General features: G+C 35.1%; 1 pseudogene; it reads right to left on the bottom strand.

Moving 5' to 3' along the window:
* LOC105171282 lies at window positions 7,785-9,930 on the bottom strand (annotated as a pseudogene).

Here is a 16,252-nt window from a genome sequence, read left to right as displayed (position 1 = left end):
TCGCTCTCTAGTACTTTTGTCTCCAAAACTTACCATGAACCAGTATTACACCCTGAGTGGAAGTTAGCAATAGATGAGGAAATGTTAGCTCTAATTTCTTCCAGCAGTTAGAAACTTGGATGGTATACTAAATCTATAAAAAATTGTAAACAATATGATAAAATTATGGCATGGCTATATAAATTAGGGACCAAAACAGAATAATTCTTACCTGAAAAATAATTTAATTCAGAGTTTAATTTTGAAAATTATGAATTAATTTAAGCTCTTCAGTTAAGTTCAATCTGTTCTGAGAAATTTTCAATTAATTTTATTGGGCGTTTTTTGTTGAATGTTTATGTGCCATGAATTTGACACTCTATATCATATATCTACAAATTTGACACTCTATGAGTGCATATGGACTAAAACTGCCTTTCAAAGTTGCATAGGAGTAAAATTGTCCGAAAATCTGACAAAGGACTAAAAGTAAGCAATTCCGTAAGTTACTGGACCTAAACAAAAATAGACATAGTTATAGACTAAAATTAAAATTAGGCATACTTAGCGGTAAAATAATACTTTTCTCCAAAAAAAATACTATTTTTCCTAATTTACCCTAATACTTGGGGTTAAATTTATTTTGACCCCCTATGATAAGGAAAAATATAAAAAAACGAAAAAAAACCTATAAGATGAAACCCCCCCTATGATGTGAACAATGATTCACACTACTCCTGGTCAACTTCGACTGGTTTTTTGAGGAGCAATGACTAAAATGACGCACCTTATATATGATGGGACTTTTGACAAGCATTAGACCACAATCACATTTTGTACTTTTAAGAGAGAATTCAGTGAAAAAACCCTAGTTCTTCCAAATGCAATTTTTGGTTAGGTAAAAATAAGTTCTGGCCATCTGTACGGAAAATTGACGTGGATTTTTTTTTTTTTATTTGTTAATCTGTCGTTTTCTTGTGAAAGCTTTCCTACTGTTTGAGTGGACGGAATCGAGATGGGGTTCTTCGATTTTAGTTTGTTTGTGTTAACAAAGGTAAGATCTATTCTTTTTTTTTTTTTTGGTTTTTGTATTTCAGAACATAAGAAACCAAAAGTGCTCAGTGACAACATCTGCAAGTTAGTTTGCATTTGGCCTATTCAATAGTAATTTTTTAATTTTTTTTCAAAACACTCGAATTAAGGACCTATTCTTGTAATTTCATATTGCAGGTTTGACAAGAAGACAAAAGAAAAGATATTTTATTCAGTTACATTCTTGGTTCATTTTAGACTTCTTTACATAAAGAGTTTTAGGTCCATTCCATGTTTTCATACTTATGGGGTTAAACATACTTTTTAATAGATTTATATAATAACATTTTGTTAATGTTATTATATTGTGCACATGATTGCTTATTGATTATACATTGGGTTTGAGATGTTATTTCATAGGAATAGATATTGAATAGCGAACGAGGTCCCAATTTTACTGTTTATGATTGTGGTATGAAATGTGGTCTTGTTCTATTAATTGATTAAAAAAAATTGTGTATATACTTCCCTTTGTGATGTTGTATCAAGTATGTCTGTACTTTTTGTTTTCCTCTATGTACATAGTAGTGACTTACATGTTGTTCACATTTGGTATGGTGGTAGATTTACGAATGATAATAAATCTAAATATGTAGGGGGCATTAAAAAAAAGGTCTTTGAGGGACATATCTTGATTTTCTAGGAATATATGAATTAGGAAATATGTATAAGAAATGTGGAGGGAGGAAAGGCACAATGAACTTTTATTACAAAGTTCTAGGCCTACCATTAGAACTAGGTCTAAGACGTATTAACAATGAATGTTCTGATATTGCATATGCGATTTCAAGAATCAATATAGCGGGATAGACTTGCCATTGAAATATGTAGAAGAAATGGATTGTGAGCACACTCATGCACTGGATGAAGAGCGTAATGTAGTATTCGCTCAACATGAGGAAGAAATTAGGTACTTCCTGATGAGATTATTAACTTTGATGATGATTTAAGTTACACTGTTCTTGGGGGAAATGGTGAAGGGCAAGATTTTGAGTTACTGAGTGTTAAGGGAAGGATGAACTGTAAGGGAAAATATCAGGGTAAGGATGGGATAGGTTTTGTGTGTGAGGGTGTTTGTAATGGAGGTGATAGTGAGGGACCAGGTGGCAATGGTGAGGGTTAGGCAAATGAGATGGAGGGTGGTGTAGGAAGTCAAGATTTAACTACTAAGAATGTTTTAGACTTAAAATGCTCAGTTTGAACTAGTTTCGTCTGAAAATTTCAGACTCAGAATATGAGGCCTGCTAAAGAAAAAAGAAAATTTTCTTATGCTAAAAATCAGTCCTCGTTAGAATTTGATAATTCTTCTAATGAGGGCTATCTGCAGCCTAATCAAGCCTCAAGCGATAGTGATAGTGAAACCCCAAGTCTTGTTTTATAAGCGAGTGAAGGGTCAAGTGATGATATATTCTTGAATAAGAATCCAAATAAAAAATATTTATTCCACAAATTGAGTAACAAGAAGAAAATGACAAAAAAAAAAAAACCATAATTTCAGACTAAAATTGATGAAGAAAATGAAAACTGGTTTAGTGGTCATGTTGAAAGTGATGAATTTGAGAGCTTGCATAATTCTGATAATGAAGATTCACAACCAAAATATGATTTTTTTTAAAGAATCCACAAACATAAAGACATGTGAATTGATTGTTGGGATGAAATTTCATAATGCAAAACATTTTAGGGAGGTTTTGAGAGATTGGTGCATTGGAAAAGGTTTGACATTGAATACCTAAAATATGATAAGACAAGGGTAATTGCAAAATACAAATTTGAGGGTTGTGATTAGAGGATTCATGCCTCCCCAGTAATGAAAGATGAATTCCAAATCAAATTCATACAAGTAGCTCACACATGAGCCAAAACATATGATAACAAGCTTGCAAAAACTTCATATTCTGCCAAAAGAATGGAATCTACAATTGGTGATCATCCAAATATTCCACTTCAATAGCTGAAAAGATCAATTCTAAAAAAAATGCAAGGTTGAAGTGAGAAACAAAAAGTTCAAAGGGCTAGAAGGGAGGCACTTCAAAATAAGAGGAAAAGATTCTATTCAATATGAAATGTGGAATTATTGTAGGACAGTGAGAAAATTTAACCACGGCAGCAAGCTGATTATTAGGAAAGTTGATGGTTCAGATCCACCAATCTTTTGGGCAATTAAAAAAGATTTTTAAATTGTTACAGGCATTAGCCTAGATGGTTGTTTCCTTAAAACTTGTTATGGTGGGCAATTGCTAGTTGATGTAGGAAGGATGCGAATGAAAACATTTTTCCATTGCCATGATTGTAGTTCAGATAGAAAATAGGGTAAATTGGACTTGGTTTATGGAGGAATTGCTGGATGACATAGGAGGGTTGGGGACTTCAATCTGGTTTTACATTTCTCATAGGGAAAAAGATCTTGTACCCAATTCTAAACATAGATTTTACGTTAGGCACATGTGTGAGAATTTCAAATGAAATTCAAATCCCAAGAACTAAAACAATTCTTTTGGAAAGCTACATCAATAACAAACAAAAGGGATTTTCAAAGATTCATGAAAAATTCTTGAAGAAATTGACCCCAAAAGAAACCTGAAGTTGAGATAGCCATTCTGAAAAAAAATAACTCTAGAACATTGGTGTAGGATTTTATTCCCTTTTCATAGTAAATGTAACATATTGGTGAACAATCTTTGTGAAAGCTTCAATAATTACATACTTGATGTTAGAGATAAGTCAATAATCACAATATCTGAATGAATTAGAACTAAATATATTACAAGGTTGTTAAAAGAAAGGGGAAGGGATGGAGAAGTTTGAGGGAGAAATTTTCCATAATGTTCCAAAAAAATCAAGATACGGTAGTTAATGGCTAGGAGTTGTTTTACAATGTGGTGTAGGATGGATGAGTATAAAGTAAATCATTTTCTAGATAAGTATGTGGTGGATTTTGCCAAAAAAACATGCACTTGTGGCATGGTTCAGTCAAATGGCTACCTTTGCCACCATGCATGTGCAATAATCTACCAAAAGGGTGAAGAGACTATCCCTCACCTTTTCCTTCATAACAAGGTTTCCTTTGAAGTCTGGAGCTTTTTTGTCTCCAAATTTCAACTCAATATTCCAGTCATGGACAATTTTTTCATGATCCTTCAAGCCTGGAGAAACAATATTTCTAATCAGCTTCACATCAGAGATATTCTTTCCCCGCTGATCGTGTGAAACACTTGGACTTGTAGGAATGAAGCCATATTTGAGAGGGCTCCTTTCAAAGCTAATCGTATTATCTCACAAACCCTCAATTATCTTCATCTTCTTGGTAAAATCAACCTCATGAGAGCTACACACTGGAAAGGGGACATATTTGTTGCTTCTCTTTTTAAAATTTCACTCCCGCCTCAGAAGATATCATCCAAAATCTCTATTGTTAAGTGGATTAAGCCAGATAGGGGATGGTTCAAATTGAACATGGATGGGGCCTCAAAATGAAATCCAGGCGTAGTAGGAGCAGGTGGTATCATCATAAATCATCTAGGTCAGACCGTCTTTGCATTCCAGGAACATCTTGGCCTCATCTCCAACACAACAGTAGAACTAAAAGCAATATAGAGGTGTTAAATTGTGCATTGATAACAATATTAGAAAAATTTGGGTGTACACAGATGCCAAAATTGCCATCAAACTCATTTCCTCTCCCCCCAAGGGCTATGACACCTTCAAAATTTGCTGTAACAAATTAGAGATCTTCTATCCCAAACTGAGTTCAAGATATCACACATCTTTAGAGAGGGTAACCAAGTGGTCAATTATTTTGCTAACCAAGCCTGTTTCAACCAACATCTCACCATTTTATCCCCTGATAATATCATAGGTATTCCTAAAGGTTTGATCAGACTTGACGCTTGCTCCTTCCTTGCTATTAGAATCAGAAGTACTAGTACCTTTAATTTCAGTTAAAATATTTTTCTATGAAATTAGGGGTACTTCATTAATGATTGGTTCTTTGCTGATATTTGTTGTTCTATCTGAGCTTTTTCTGTGCTATTTTTGTGATTGTACCTATATGGATTCCTTGGAGGTTACTCATCCATATGGTTGACGTGGGGACTGATATTTCTCTAGATACCCTTTTGTTTTGTCACTTCTGTTGTTCTCGCTATTATGTCTTTTGCAGGTCTTAGAACCCCTTTCACAGGTTCAAAGGCTGCCAGTCATATAAACATGATTTTCATGTTAATACTTATGTTCATTGTTTATCCTCTTGGAACGTTACACACACTCTGGCTTGGCCTTTTTGTATAGATTTATTTGCAGGTGCTGTGCGATCCACGACGTGGTGGGATGACAAAAACCTTTTTGACTCGCCATAATTTTTCTTGTACACCTGTTCAGGTCTTTTGTTGTAAGGGAGTAGTACTCTTTGTTTATTATTGCTCTATTTGTAAGGGAGTAGTAGTACTCCTTATTTATGACTTTACTAGAAATTCTAGGGAGGTAGCTCCCCCGCTGTAACTATTTTGTGCATTTTAATATAGAAGGACTTGGGACTCCGAAATGCTCCCCCCACCTCTAGGTGGTTTTTGTTAAAAAAAAAAAATCTACCAAAAGGGTTCCAATTGATGAACATGTTGATGTTTGTTACAAAAAACAACATACTTAATGGTTTGTAGGGAGATGATCCATATTGTTCCCGGGGCAAAAGACTACATTCAACCCACTTATGAACCCCTAAAACCACCAAAAGTTCAAACAAAAAGTGGTAGTTTGAAGAAGCTTAGGAGGGGTCCGGATGAGGTACAAACCACTTCTACAAGAAAGGGTTTGACACATACTTGCAGCAAGTGGTTGGAGAGAGGGCACAATAAGGGAAGTTTTAAGAATCTCCTACATCTAAAGGCAAAGCTTTACAATGTGAAGTTAATTAAATAGATACAACAATTGTTAACTATTTTTTCCCCCAAAATTGTGTTTTAAATTGAAATCCTCATTTGCAGGGCAATAATCAGGAAGAAATACATGCTCAAGGTACCCAAATCTCCCCAACAAGCCAAGAGCATGAGTTGCCATCTCAGCCTACAAGAGCAACCAAGGTAAATAGTACTTAATATGTTTCTTATGAACAATTTGTTGTTATTTATTAATCAATCAGCACATTATTCAACTTTAGAAACAAAGAAAAAGAGGAGGAACAACTGCACAAATACTGCCAAGAATGAACACAATAAGTACTTTAACTCTGTTATCAATTAAAATATAGTTATTTCTGCAGCAATTTTTTTGCTTGACATATTTACCTTTAGAAATGTAGAATGAATAAACAGCAGGAGGACCATCTGTAGCCACAAACTCCACTAGCATACCTGCATCTACTGTAAGTTCTATTAATAGTTATTACTAATTTTATTCTTTTCTGCAACTATTTCTAATTCTTTTTTTTTTAAAAAAAAATTAACAGCAAGATATTGGCTACCAAGGACCCAAAAATGCTGCTTTAATGGAAGACACTGTTGGAGTAAGACCAAGAGGACCTGAAAATACAAGCAGAAATAAAAGGCCATTAATTTTTCAAGTTTTGAAAAGAATCAAGGAGAAGTCCAAGAAAAGACCATGGAGGCCGTGAAAGTATGTGAGAATTGGGTGTTGTAATGTCTGTTAACAATTTTAATATTTTTGAAAGTATTTTGGAATGGAGATGTTGGATTTGAATATTTTTTAATTATTTTTGTTTCTTTTGGCCAACAATATATATTGTCATGCTATTGTAATATATTTTTTATGGTACTGTTGTCTTTTTGGCACATAGCAGTCTGAAAATTAAAGGAATGGAGGTGTTTTACTTTTTGCACAATTTGACTATCTTTACAGTCTTTTTAATAGGAATTTTTTAATTTTTGGCATATTTTTGGACATTTCTCAGTGTTTTTATAGTGTAGGTAAAAAAATTCTAGCATTAATTTAATGTCATCACAAACTAAAATTGTTTGCAAATTTTTGAAAAGTTAAAATAACATTACAATAAGCCTTAAAATTTACTTCATTCACAGAGTAAAAATCAAGAAAAATAAAACTACACTAACTTCTATCCAAAAATTAACATTGTTAACTACTTTTTCGTTTCCTGGAACAGTTATATTTATCTCCTATAATTTGACGCTTTCGACACCACTTTATTTATATCAAATCCATCTTGTTCATCTTTATGTGTTAGAAAAGCATCCTTCGCCGGTCCATTGTGTGCTCTAAAATTAAAGTTTATCAGAATTTATATTGCTCTTTCGAATTGTACCCAACGAACGAGTTCAGATTTGAAATCCACAACAATAATACAACTTACCTCTAGAAGATTTTGTTAAGGATTCCACAACCCTAATTTCTATTTTTTGCATTGCATCCACAAAATGGTGAAGTTGAAAACCTCAAATCGAGCAGTTCCTTGGGCGCTTGATTTGTTTTTTCCTGTCGACTTGAGTGTAGGGACATGGCTAATTTTGAAGAAAAAAAAATTGTAGATTGGATTAATGTTGATGGAGACTTAACCATATTGATGGACAAAATTTTTTTTTGATAACTTATTACTCCAATATCTTATTATCTTATAAAAGAACAAAAGGATTAATGTTGATGGAGACTTTACCATATTTTTTTCTTTTCATTAATCATGTCGTTTATTAGATATTTATTAAATGCTTAAGAGCGAATCCAACACCCAAAAGTTTCAAAATACATTTGCATAATTAAATCTAAGTGAAAATTTATTTAAATGAAAAACCAACCAACGTTATTTCATACTATGTGAGAAATTTTAATTACACAAGTATGATAAACTTGTATATAATTGGTCTACCATTTAGCCATGTGATTAATTATGAATAGTATTCTTCTACTGATGCAATCTGTACTTGGGGATGGCCATGAGATGCTTAGCCCTGGCAGTGACCAGGCCAAAGTTCTCAGACATATCCAGCTCACCAGGCTGCATTCCATCAGGAAGCTCCCAATCAAAGCAATGAACCAATTGTGCCACCATTAATTGGACAATTGTCAGCCCCAACTGCAATCCAGGGCACCCTCTTCTTCCAGTCCCGAAAGGTATAAGCTGGGAATCCCGTCCCCGAACGTCCACGTTGCTGCCAAGAAACCTCTCAGGGGAAAACGTCTCAGGGTCCGTCCATGCATCGGGATCTCTCCCGATGGCCCAGACGTTCACCAGGACCCGTGATTTCTTCTGTATGTGGAACCCGTCGACTTCACAATCTTCCATGCCTTCGTGGATCAGCAGTGGGCCGACGGGGTGGAGCCTCATTGATTCTCTGACGACGTAATCTAGGTATTTGAGGCTGGAAAGATGTGATTCGTTCACGGTTCGGTCCAAGCCGACAACTTCTTCTAGTTCTTTTTGAAGCTTCTTTGTTACTGCTGGATGCCTGATGACTTCTGACAATGCCCATTCCACTGCTGCTGTTGAAGTATCTATTCCTGCTGCACAAGAAAAGAGAGAGCCACTTCATGTCTAGAATTATAAATAGTACTGATAAATCACCTCATCTACTGCAGCTAAAAGTCATTGCCTTATCTTTTTTTCCCAAATCTTATCACGTTGAAATTTTATTTTTATTATGAATGTCAAACTCAAGTACTCAAACACTTTATTTACCTAGCTCCATTTTCATGAGATAAAATAGTTTAAATGTTAACAAAACAAACATTTAGTTCTTATATATTATATAATTTGGATAATTACATTTACACCCCTGATCTATAATTTATTTACACAATCATCTCTACTTTTTGCATAATTACAGGAACTATCCTTAATTATCAAAAATTAAGGGTAGTTTGTGTAATAATTATAAAAAAGATAAGATAATTTATATAAATAAACCATAAATTAGAAGATATAAAAATTATCACTGTATAGTATTAGATTACCAATAACACAGCTTTGACATGACGGCGATCAAAGTCGAATCCAGCCTCTCCGGACTCCATAATACGCATCATGGTGTCCACAAAGTCCTGAGAGCTCTGCTGCTTTTCTTTCTTGTTTTGAACATGATCATCAATGATCCTCTCAAGAAACCTGTCAAAAATCTTGCTAAGTTTCTTCAATCGTCGGGCCGAGCCCTGAAGATCAAGCCCCCGAAGATAGGGAAAATAGTCTCCAAGATTAAAAGCCGCGGCCTCCTCCATTGTCTCCTTCATCACTTCCTTTAACCCTTCCTCGTTCAAATCTTTGTCAGCGTATTTCCTCCCGAACACCATCAGACACGTCATATCAGCACTGACTGACGCAATTTTGAGGCTCATATCGACAGTTTCACCAATTTCAGCAGCGCTTTTGAGTGAGCCCACCAAAATGTCAATCTCAGCCTTCCTCATGGGCTGAAACTGGCTGATCTTGAGATTGCTCAGCAGCTCCAAGGTGGCAAGTTTCCGCATGTTGCGCCAATACGGCCCGTATCTTCCGAAGACTATGTTTCTTTGCCCGTAACCTAGATAATTGGAGGCCTCGTGATGAGGCTTGTTGGCAAAAACGAGATCGTGCTTCTTCAAGAAGAGCTCAGCTGCGGCCGGTGATGAGACGATGATGGTGGGCACGGTGCCGAAGCGCATGTACATGATCGGGCCGTGCTTTCGTGCCAAACGGTGCAAATCTTGGTGAGGATTCTTCCCCAAGAGGTGGAAATGGCCTAGAATTGGGAGGCCTGTCGGGCCTGGAGGCAGTTTTTTCTTCTTTCCCAGGTTTACAAATTGTTGAAGGAGATAAAAGAATACAATCGCTGCTACGGCTGTTGTCAAAATCCAGACCATTTTCAGATTATAGTATGACTTCTCTACCTTTCTTCGCTCCTTTACCAATATAGATGGAGAAGAATATCAAATAGAGGGTTGTAATAAGGGGTTTATCAGCATTTATAAAGAGAAAAATATCTATGCAACTTGTCCGAAAAAGGAAGAACGAGAAAGCGACAGCAAAGGACAAAATAATAAGAAAATATAGCATCATTAATTTGACCAAATCAGGTGAAGCGAAAAATTTGACCTCCGTCTTCAAGTTGTAGTTGGGATCTGAATGCATCGTTAATTATGATTTCTTGAATTACTTTTAGGGACCCTTTAATTATAGTATTTGAAATTTTAGTTTACCAACAATTGTTCATTCATATTGGATCATATAAATCATAGGGTAAATTGTAATTTATTTACTTGTGTTATGGAAAATAGGCAAACAAATCCCTTATAAAAAATAAAATAACAAATTATTTTTCTGCATTTTTCAAAATATAGCAATTTATCCCCCTATATTTTAAAAAATGAAGCAATTTACCTCCTAGGTTATGAGGTAAATTGCTACATTTTTTAAAACATAGGGGGACAAGTTTTTATTTATTTTTTATAATGGAGTAATTTGCTCATTTTCAATATCAAAGAAAGGTATCGCTATTCACCCTATAAATCATATAAATGTTGGACCGTATAAATTATATAAATTCTTTCTGAATGTGTATAGAAAATATAAGAAAAATAATTGTGATATATAATTTTTACGTGCATCAAATATGAATTTCAATAGGATAGTTCTTCGTGAATTAATTTAATCTTATGGAAAATATGACAAGTTAGAAATGAGGCACTTCTTATATATAGTAGTTACCCAAATATTTTGGCCCCAATTTTGTATTCGGATGTATGTAACTCTTTTAAACCTAAAGTCTCTCGGCCTAATGTATTAGGAGCTATATTAATATAAATGAATAATATTTGCTTTCTGGTGTTAAAAAAAAAAAGAGATAATTACATTGATCTATGACATGTTTACACAAATTATTCGTATCTTTTATATAATTATTACATATATATATCAAAATATCATTATTACTTATACAAACTGTTATACATATGGCCCAAAACCCGAAAGCCCAAACTTCAAGCCCACAACCCACTTGGAGGCCCACCCGACTACTCGATCCAACCCGACTACCCGACCCGAGTATCTTACTTATATACCCTCTTCTCTCTAAACCCTAATCAGATATTTCTCTCTCTCTCTCCCCTCTCTTCTCCCTCACTCCGCCGATTCACTTTCCCTCTTTCTTCTTGCCGGTTACCGAATGGCGGTTAGAATCGCCACCGTCCGGCGGTTTTCTGAAGCCAATCTAATGGCTTCAAGAAAACCCCCAAACGGTTGTGTTCCTTCGGCAGTTACTTGAGACTCTATAAAAAGGGATTTCCCTCTTCCCGCTTGGCGCGCGAACTGAAATCTGTTTTCTGATATTCTTCCCTCTTGACATATCTCTGTGATATTCTCTGTGTGGTTTTCTGGGTATAGTGACGGGTCTGAGTGACTCGAGGTTTTTCTTGGGTAGTTCGGGAGGTGTAACCGTGGGTTGTGAGGGCTGGTTTGGGAACGGTACTTTGTGGTGACCGCGTCCCTTTTACTCTTGGATCTGGCTTTAACCTGAGCCTCTTTCAAATAGTGTATTTGTCTTTCCATTCCGCTGTATTGTTTGCTATTCTGCAGTTTTATATTCGGGTTGTATTTTAAGGAGTATATACTCCAATACTGCTGTAATAGTTGCTAGGGTTTCTCTGTGAAACGACGAGTACCACTGGAGGGTTATACCCTACAGTGGTATCAGAGCCGATTCTCTGATCTGTGCTGATCCTGGTGGCGGTAAACTTTCGAAAAACCCCTCCTCTGGTTCTCATTCCTTTCTGTTTTTCCCTGCTTATGTTACTGTCGTTATTATTCCTTTATATTACTCCTGCTTGCCGTGGTGAAACCCCCTAATATCCCTCCTGGCCGGACCCCTGAGGTCGTCGGGTATCTAGACGGGACTTAGGCCGGTGAGCCTCGGTTCTATTATACCTGCTCTTATTTCTGTTTTGACTATTCACTGTTAGTACGTCTACTTATCTTGAGTTTTTCTGTGGATGTTTGATAACTGATTTACTGCTGTTATTATATCTGCTATTTCATGTATGGTGTTGCTCTTTACCTGTATAATCTTGTGATTTTCTGTTGCCTACTCTGTTTCATTATTGATAATTCCGAGTTCTGCAGTGCTGTGTAAAACTTGTTTTTTTTTTTTTTTTTAAATTTACTGTTCTGGGATCTTTTTGTCTTAGTAAAAAACCCCGAGACTGTTTTCTTCTAAAATCTTTTCAAAATGGCTGGTTATAGCCTTCAACCATTTGACGGAAAAATCGACTTTTCTATATGGCAACAAAAGATGAAAGGCATTCTTATTCAACAAAAAGTTTTCAAAGCCATTGATGGCAAATACACTGAAAACATTTCTGAGGAAAAGAAACAAGAAAATGATGAATTTGCATATTCCTCTATTGTTTTGAATCTATCCGATACCGTTTCACGAAAAGTTGGAAAATTGGAATCGTCAAAAGCTTTGTGGGATAAATTAGAGGAACTGTTTACTGAAATCTCTCTTCCTAATAAATTGTTTCTGCTGGAAATTTTTTTTAGATATAAACTTGATTTGTCCAAGAATATTGATGAAAACCTTGATGACTTCACTAAGCTAATTCAAGATATTAAACATGCTGGTGATAAATACATTGATGAATATTCCCCCATTGTTCTTCTAAATGCAATCCCTGAATCTTATTCCGACGTGAAAGCTGCTATTAAATACGGTAGAGATAACATTAATTTAGAAACTGTAGTAAATGGTCTTAAGAGTAAAGAACTAGATCTCAAAGTTAATAAACCTAGCCAAAACCATTATGAGATTAATTCCGCTAGGGGTAGAACAAGATTTAGGAACTTTAATTCTCGGTATAACAGTAGGAGCAGAAGTAAAAATAAAAACAATAGGAGTAACTCTAGACCACGAGAGACAAACCTTAGAGATGACAAAATCAGAGATAGACGATGTTACAATTGTGGAACCAAAGGCCATTATATAAAAGACTGTAGAAAACCTAGACGTGAGAATAGGGATAGAAATTATGATGATAAAGAAAAAATCAGTAATGTGTCTATTGAGTCAAATGGTGAAGTTTTTGTTGTTTATGAAGCAAATTCTGTGAGTACTTTTGACATGCATGAATGGCTTATAGATTCCGGTTGCACATTTCATATGAGTCCTTTCAAAGACATTTTCACAAACTTGAAATATGAGCACGTTGGTTTTGTTTCAATGGCAAATGAGAAAAAATGTGAAATCAAGGGTCTAGGTGACATCTCATTATGTTTTGAAGGTTATAAAATGCTTTTGAAAAATGTCAGATATGTTCCTGACTTAAGTCATAACCTCATATCATGTGCTGCATTAGAAGAAAATGGTTTAGAAGGTAGGTGGAGCAAAGGCCTCATGAAAATTATGAAAGGCTCATTAGTTGTTTTCAAAGCTGAACGAAAACGGAATCTTTACATATGTATTGCATCTTACGATAATCTTGCTGCATTAGTCTCTGTGTGTGACTTAACTTCCTTATGGCATAAGAGATTAGGCCATATTAGCCAAAAAGGTCTTGATTTTTTAAAAAGAGATGGTGTTTTAAATGATAAAGTAGATAAATTGGACTTTTGTGATGAATGTGTTATGGGTAAACAACATAGAGTACAATTTCCTACCTCCCCATCCCCAAACCCATCTATGTCCCCATGTATTTTAGACTATGTGCATGCAGATGTTTGGGGTCCTAGTACTGTACCCACCCATGGTGGAAATCGCTATTTTCTGTCTATTATTGATAACTTCTCTCTTAAAGTTTTTGTCTTTCTTATGAAACATAAATCTGAAGTTTTTGAAAAATTCAAAAATTGGAAAATCTTTGTTGAGAATCAAACGGGGAAAAAGTTAAAATCTCTTAGAACTGATAATGGGCTTGAATTTTGCAACAAAAACTTCTCTGATTTATGTGCAGAATTCGGTATTAAAAGGCACAAAACAAATCCTTATACACCTCAACAAAATGGAATTGCTGAACGTATGAACCGCACACTACTTGATAAAGTTAGATGTCTATTAATTAGTTCTGGTTTACCGAAATCTTTTTGGGGAGAAACTGTTTTAACTGCTGCACATCTCATTAATATGTCTCCCTCTGTGCCTTTACTTGGAAAAACTCCTGATTTCATGTGGAATGGAAAAATTCCTGATTTATCAGCTTTGCGTGTTTTTGGTTGTACTGCTTTTGTTCTTCAAGATTCTGATAAACTTGATCCTAAATCTCTTAAGTGTGTTTTTATTGGTTATCCTGAGGGTACTAAAGGCTATAGACTTTGGATTAGGAGTCAACCAGGGTTTAAAGTTTTAATTAGCCGGAATGTCACTTTCAATGAAAATGAAATGCCATGCCTAGCAAAAACCCAACCTATAGAGACAGAATCAACCTTTAACAAAGTAAATTTAGAGGATAACCAAGAAGGGGAGGAATTAGGGAACAATCAGGATCAATTAGGAGAAAACAACCAAGAACTTTCAGAAACTCAGAACCCCTTAGATAACTATCTTCTTACTAGAGATAGAGATAGAAGGCAGACTAGAAAACCGACAAAGCTTAGGGACTTTCACACAAGCTTTAACACCGAACTTATAGAACCTTCCAGTGTTGAAGAAGCCTTAAAATCAGAAAAATGGCTTAGTGCTATGAAAGAGGAAATGAAATCCTTGAAAGACAATAAAACTTGGGTTCTTGTCCCTAAACCAAAAAATGCCTCTATTGTTGATTGCAAGTGGTTATTCAAGATAAAACAAGAAAACCCTATCAAATACAAGGCTAGATTAGTTGCTAAAGGTTTCACACAAAAAGAAGGAATAGACTATAATGAAATCTTTTCACCTGTTGTTAAATACACCAATGTTCGCATAATACTTGCCCTCACTGCGCACTATGACTGGGAATTAAAACAAATGGATGTTAAAACTGCTTTTCTACATGGTGATTTGGATGAAAATATTTACATGCATCAACCACTTGGCTTTACTGATATCTCTAAACCTGATTATGTGTGTTTGCTTAAAAAATCTCTTTATGGGCTGAAACAATCTCCTCGTCAATGGAACAAAAAATTTGATAAATTCATGCTATCTTTAAAATTCACTAGAAGCCAATATGATCACTGTCTTTATTTCAAGCATGTGCATGATTCCCCTATATTCTTGGTATTATATGTCGATGGTATGTTAATTGCTAGTCCTAGTTTACATCTTATATCTACTTTACAAAAAGATTTATGCAAAGCTTTTGAGATGAAAGATCTTGGCAACGCAAAACAGATTCTTGGTATGAATATTGCTAGAAATAGAAAACAGTTTCTTATTTCTCTAAATCAAAGATCATATCTTTTAAATGTTCTTAAAAAATTTTCTATGGAAAATGCAAAACCCACCTCTGTACCATTGGCAGCCCATTTTCAGTTAAGTAAAGAGCAATGCCCTAAAACTGTTTCAGAAATACGGAAAATGGAGAATGTCCCTTATTCGAATTTGATTGGTTCCATTATGTTCCTAATGGTATGTACTAGGCCTGATGTAGCCTACTCTATTAGCTGTCTTAGTCGTTTTATGTCAAATCCCAGCCCCCCACATTGGGAAGCTTTGAAATGGTTACTGAGATACTTACGTGGATCCGAGAACATTGGAATCATTTTTTCTAAGCATTCAAATGATACTTGTTTGGTTGGCTATGTAGATTCGAATTATGCAAAATAGAGATAGCCGTAAATCCACATCATCTTATGTCTTCACTTTTTGTGGTTCATGCATTAGTTGAAAATCCCAGCTACAACATATTGTTGCATTATCAACTACGGAAGCTGAATATATTGCTACTACTGAAGCTTTCAAAGAAGCTTTATGGCTTGATGGACTTATAAAAGTAATTGGTTTCTCAAAAGAAAAACTTGTTATCTTCTCTGAAAGTCAATCTTCCATTCAACTGTGCAAAAATCCCGTCTTTCATGATAGGACTAAGCATATAGATGTAAGGTTTCATTTCATTAGAGATAGTGTAGGGAGAGATGTAATCAAACTTGAAAAAATTAGCTCTGAAGAAAATCCTGCTGATATGGGCACCAAATGCTTGCCCTCTGAGAAATTCAGTAAGTGTTTAAAATTACTACACTTAAATCCTGACTAAATTCTGTTGTCTATAGTCTTCTGTGTTGCAGGTACACACACGGAGAACTTGTTTTTGGCAATGATGAAAAAAAAGAACAGATCCA

The sequence above is a fragment of the Sesamum indicum genome, linkage group LG9 (genome assembly GCF_000512975.1).
Source record: "Sesamum indicum cultivar Zhongzhi No. 13 linkage group LG9, S_indicum_v1.0, whole genome shotgun sequence".
Classification (NCBI taxonomy): domain Eukaryota; kingdom Viridiplantae; phylum Streptophyta; class Magnoliopsida; order Lamiales; family Pedaliaceae; genus Sesamum; species Sesamum indicum.
Note: the sequence above shows the minus strand (reverse complement) of the source record. Positions and strands in the feature narration are given on the sequence as shown.